The 6093-nt window shown below is 46.4% G+C and overlaps 1 long non-coding RNA gene across 2 annotated transcripts; it reads right to left on the reverse strand.

Moving 5' to 3' along the window:
• Nucleotides 1-2610: 2610 nt before the first annotated feature.
• Nucleotides 2611-5010, reverse strand: LOC144582264 (uncharacterized). Of its 2 annotated transcripts, none has more exons than XR_013534702.1 (4): nucleotides 4850-5010; nucleotides 4292-4472; nucleotides 3686-3839; nucleotides 2611-3399 (listed from the first exon to the last, which is right to left on the reverse strand). It is a non-coding gene; the product is annotated as an uncharacterized LOC144582264 (long non-coding RNA). The 2 variants fall into 2 exon arrangements; XR_013534701.1 differs by having other exon boundaries at nucleotides 4774-5010.
• Nucleotides 5011-6093: the final 1083 nt, after the last annotated feature.

Genomic DNA, 6093 nt, shown 5'->3' on the forward strand with positions numbered 1-6093 from the left:
TTCACACAAGGCCTTAGAGCGCGTGTCTTCCAACCCTCAGAGAGGTTTAAGTGACTTACTCAAGGACATGCTACCAATTAGTGGCAAATATGGTGGTGAATCTTAATCATTCCTGTATCTGGAAGTAAAAAGTAAAATGGGTCAGGGCTCCAGAGCACTCAAACACAGGAGGAATCTTAAACACCACCTTGTGGAAACCCAAAAGGAAACCGAGGCATGGAAGACTAGGGAGTTCCCAGTGCTCTTTCCGATTCCCAGAGCTACATCAAACCAGCAGGTGCAGCCCCACGACAGATAACCATGCGCAGACCATTGCCCTTCTAAACAGAAATCGGCAGGCACCAAAAACCGCTGCCTGCCCTCTGATCCTCAAAACAAAAATCAGCAGCAAGATGCATCAAAGATAAAGCGCTTCCCTGGCTGACAACTGAGCTGTTGCCAGCTCTCTCAGCTCACAGGAGACGGAGCTGTTCCCAGCTCTCCCAGCTCTCCCAGCTCACAGGAGATGGAGCTGTGATGTGGCCACTCCTTGCCCAGGCTTTCTCTGCAGGAACCCTGGGCTACACTGAAGGAGAAAGTGGGGCATTCTGGGGGAAAGAGGGGCAGGCATGTTTGGCTTCTTTTTTGGAAGCTTAGAAACAAAAGAAAATATTGCAGCTTTGTTAGTCAAGGACCTTTTGTGGAGGTTGATGTGTGCCAGTCAGAGCTGAGAGGGTGTGTGTGTGTGTGTGTGTGTGTGTGTGTGTGTTTCCGAGTAGCCTGTCAGAGCCTCATTTTCCAGGATGCAAGTCTCCCCCAACTGATAACACTCTAAATAGCAGGTGAGTGACTCCTGGCAGGAAGGAGATTGTCTGACCTCATTGTTTGCCTTTTTTCCCCCTCTTTGTTCTTCACAAATAAAGGTTTTTTAATAAACTGAAAGGTCCTCCGCTCTTGCCTGATGATAAAATGAAAGGAACCAGTGAGGTATGGTACAACGTGGCAGCAAAAAAGGAGAAGCTCATCAGAAAATAACAAAGGTGCAAGTTAAAGATAAGGCAGCTGTCAGAGATTAATCCTGCCCGCCTGATTGTTTTCTTTAATACCAAAGCCTGCAATAGCAAGCGATAAGTTTGGTGAGTAATTTGGTTTTTGGTGAGGAAATAAAGTTCAGGTAGGCCCCATAATTGATTTCCCTTTTTTTTTTTAGTTTTCTAAACATTAAACAACAACAACACAAAACCCTGCCTTGGCTACACTTTTTTCCTCCCAGCTGCACTGTCCGTGCACCGTCCTCCTGACCACCCCCCACTCACCACCCTTCCTTGATCCCAGAATTTCCAAAAGGAGGGAGGAGCGAGAAAGAAAAGTTCCCATCTCTCAGCATCATCAGGTGCAGTTTACATGAAATCCTTAAATTCACGTCTGTCACAGACTAAATTTTTCCCCATTTCCCTCACAGCTAAAAGATGTTGGCGTCCTGACCCCTCATAGTTCAGAACGTGACCTTATTTGAAAATAGGGTCTTTGCAGAGGTAATCAGGTTAAAATCAGGTCATTAGAGCGGGCTCATCCAACCTGACTGGTGTCCTTATTAAAATGGGAAATTTGGACGCAGATACACACACAGTGAATGCCATGTGGAGACGAAGCCAGAGATCAGGGTGACACTTGTACAAGCCAAGAACTGGCAAAGATTGCCCATAAACCACAGAAGCAAAGAGAGGCATGGAACAGACTCTCCCTCGGAGTCTTCAAAAGGAACCAACCCTTCTCTTTAAAGAAGTAATAAGTACATTAAAATTAAGTTAGTAGAATAGGCTCTAATCCAGCATGACCGGCCTCCTTGTAAGAAGAGATGAGGACAGAAACACACACAGAGGGAAGACCTTCTGAAGACAGAGGGGAAGACGGCATCTGCAAGCTGCGTGGAGAGGCCCCAGGAGAAACCAACCTGCTGACATCTTGGTCCCGGACTTGTGGCCTCCAGAACCAGAAGACAATACGTTTCTAATATTTAGAAACGTATGGTGGCACCATCCAGTTGGTACCACCTTGTTATGGCAGCCCTTGGAAACCGACACAATGTCTAGCTTTAATATTTTCAAGCAGCAAGAAACCCTCACCTTTAACTTGAATATCACGTTAATCCAAGTTCTCATTTTCTTCACATCCTAGACCCCATCAGTTTCTTACAGCATTAAGCATATTACTCAAGAAGGCAGTCGAAGGAAAGTGGAACCTTAGGCAAATCCCTATCCCTTCCTTCTCTGTGTGAGCAGATTACCTTCCCCCCAAAACATCAGGGCATTTATGGACATGGGCGCTACTCACAGGGTCTTTGCCACATGCACGAACTCAGTCACTGCCCCTTCATTTTCCGGGTGTGTGGGAAGCCCAGTGCAGTCACCTTGCTGATCACAGGGTACACTGGGGAAATGGCTTGGAGGTGTGGTGCTGCACCAGAAGTCCCAAATGTCAGGCAAAACGCTGGCTCTCCAGTGTCTCATCAGAGCATTAGAAAATCCACGTTAGCTCTTTCAGACCAGAGCTTTGCCCACTTCAAACTTTAATTGCACAGGAATGAATCCACGTGGAAACCTTGTTAAAATGTTGATTCTGATTCAGGAAGTCTGGGCCGGGGCTGCAGGGGCTGCAGGGGCTGCAGGGGCTGCGTTTCTAACAGGCACCAGGTGATGCCGACGACGCTAGGCTGGTGCCTGAGCCGCACCTAAGGTGCAAGGTTGCAGATCATGACAGTGTAGAGGTGTGGGGCAGGTGTCTCAGGAAAGGGGATCCCTGTGGTTGCTCAGAGGCAAAGCTTTAAGTGGCCACAAAACTCCACATGCTCAGAGGTCTCTGGGTTGGGGAAACCTTTAGCAGGTTTAGCAGAGAAACAAAAACAGAACAGGAGCCTTGAGTGGGGATGAGGCTGGGAGGCTCTGAAACAAGAGAATGCAGATTGCACACACGCACCAGGAAATGCGCTAGTAGGCAGCGCCAGCATGAGCAGAGCCTTATTTATTGTGACAAAATGAACAGCCCCCAGGTTCATCCAGCAGCTAATTTCTCATCTTATCTATTATGTGAATGAGATGGGAAAACAGTTTCCTGTTTCTCACAGATATCACTGACATGAAAGATACTCAGGAAATTCCCTGGAAAGCTGTGCAGTCGCATCCATCTGCCGGATTGGTGGTTTCAAGGGGAGGAATTGATGCAGCCAGGGCTGCTCCCAGATGGAGAAGCCAGTAAAGAGGTTTCTTTGCAGATGCCCTCCTGTTAATATCACCTTGGAGAATGACTGAGGAGCTGACAGGTCTTTTTCTGCTGTAATATTCCATGGCAGATATTCCTTGAGGCCCAAGTGATTGTCCTGGGAGTGGCTTTGAGGCTTTCCTTGGTCTGCTTCCAAGCTGGCTGTGTGATGGGGTCAAGGATCCCCAGCTGGAAGGGAGGCCCAGCTGGCAGCCACCACCTCCTCCTTCCACCTGTCCTCCCATCCATACAATGCACTCCAACAGCCTCACACCCCCACCTTCCCAAAGCACCAGCAATCACAAATCTTCCCCAGGAGAGGGATGCTGCCCTGTTCTGGTATAACTGAGAGTGTCTGAGACAAATGATTGGCATTTGTTTCAACTCTCTCTTATTGACAACGAAGAAACTGAGGTCCAGCATGGTGGGCAGATTTGCCCAAGGTTACCTAGCAGGTAAAGACTTGAGCCTTTTGAAGCCATGTGGTGATCAAGGTCTCATGGAAAGGCAAGTCCCAGATAGGAATTGGTGTTGGGTGTAGGAATCTGAAGAGGATGGATACTCAGAAAAATCCTCCTGACTCGGGGGATTCATATTTTGCCCTGGAAAGAAAACACATCTTACCACAGTGTCTGATGGAGAGACACAGAAGTGGAGAGTCCACAAGAGGGGTTCCCAACTTGGGTCACTTGTTAACATCATGGCGGGGAGTGAGGGGGAGTAAGAATGCAGATGCCTGAGCCTTACTGCAGAAAACTGAATTTGAATCTCCAAGGCCTCACAGTCCCTGTGAGCTCATTAGAAATGCAGAACCTCAGATCCCACCTGGCCTAGTGAATCAGAACTGGGGTGGTTTCTGTGCTTGTTGAAGTTTGAGAAGCACTACTTGAGCTACTCAATGAAACCACCTGATGACTGGGCCCCACCCCAGGTCAAACACATTAGAAACTCCAGACAGTGTGGACCGCCATGGGTGGTTTCCAGAAAGGCAAGGACCATGGAGAAGAGAGCAGGGCACATGATATGAGCTTAAAGGCATCAGAGACAAACTGACCTGAAATCACATTTTGCAGAATCCCCAGGCACATTGAGGAAAAGAAGTGTGGACGACGACGTGGAGGCTGGGGAGGCCTGGTCCTGCCTCAGCCTCTGTCTGTCCCACAGTGATGTGACCTGGAACAGACCATGGCTGACTCGAGAGAGGAAGATCTGAAGTCTGATGATTCTGTGTCCACCTTGAAATAGGGCAAGAGCAGAAAAATGACTTTTAAGTCCCATTGTGCTGTGCTGGATAAGTAGTAGTGCTATGGCTGGAACACTTGTGTCCCTCCAAAATACATGGGGGCATGTAATCCCCATTGCTGTGGTGTTAAGAGGTGGGCTTTTAAGAGGGTGCCTCACTCAGGAATGGAATTAAGGCTCTCATAAAAGAGGCTTCATACAGGGCCCTTTTTGCCCTTCTGCTATGTGAAGATATGGCAAAAAAAAAAACCAAACCAAAACAAAACACTATCTTAGATGAGAGCCAGCCCTCACCAGACACAGACCACCAGCAGCATGGTCACATGATCTTGGACTTCCCAGCCTCCAGAACAGTGAGAAATTAACATACAGTTATAAATTATCCAGGCTGAGATATTTTGTTACAGCAGCACAAATCAACTAAGACAAGAAGGTTATGAGGTAGGCAGTACATAAGAGATGCTAAAATTAAAACAAGGTTCTCATAGTTGTGTCACAGCCATGTGACCCCGGGCAAATCCTGTAACCTCTAAGCTTCCGTTTGCTCATCTGTTAAATGAGGAGAAGAATCGCTAATTATGAAGTCACTGTGACCTGTCAGGAACTACAGGTTGAAAGCTCTTCACAAAATTTCTGGTACCTACGCTCAAACATAGTAGCAAGGACTAATGGCAATTCAATTTCAACTGCCTGGTCATTCTGAGTAAGAATTTAAGTTAGTAGAAGGCAGATGAGATGTGAACCATAACCTCTTTGCAGAATGAAAACCTGATGTCATGGTTTATCAGTAACGCTCCCAGCTATGGAAGACTGTTATCTCTGTCTCCTCCAGGCAAGCCTTGTTTAATCCACCACAGTGGTTTCCCACGAATGTGTACATACACACACACACACACACACACACATTCCTGGGAAATATACGTATAAAAGAAATATATATATATATAGAAGAAGAACAATGATAAACAATATACAAAATAATGTGGAAAGGCATGCAAATTAAAAAGGCATTAACTGATAGGGAAAAGGGAGCAAGGAACTAGTTGAAATTATGCGGAAGGCCCTCTAGATAAATACGAGAGTGAAAAGACAACTAATTGAAGAATGAGAGAGTTTTCTTAACCAGTGCTAGCTGAGTAAAAATATAATTATCTTTGATTCATGAAGATTGCTACAATATGACTCATTTACCAAAACAGTTACTAGCAGAATTACACTTGTTACTGTGAGAAAACCACATGGGAGCGAGGGCTGTAGTAAATATCAAATGTGTTTGGTATTTCACAATGGCACCTGGAAGGAGAGTTCTGTTTCCTGCTCAGTGGTTCTCTGTGATGCTGCTGTTCTCAGCAGGGCCATCTGCCATTAGTAGGAGCACAGAGACCTTCCTGTGAGATGGGAAATGCTAATGTAAGTGCTCCTCGCCAAGTTCTGGGAGAATCTCAACTTTCCCAGCCCAAACACACAGCATCTAGATCCCAAACTTCTTTGCTACAAGCGAAGCCAGAGCTCCCAGGCCACTGTGCCCTTGATTTTTATGCATATTGAGTTGATATCTCTTTCACCAAAGACTGCACACACACCCAGAACTTAGAATATATTCATGTCTGTTTA

Source organism: Callithrix jacchus, chromosome 4 (genome assembly GCF_049354715.1).
Source record: "Callithrix jacchus isolate 240 chromosome 4, calJac240_pri, whole genome shotgun sequence".
Classification (NCBI taxonomy): Eukaryota; Metazoa; Chordata; class Mammalia; order Primates; family Cebidae; genus Callithrix; species Callithrix jacchus.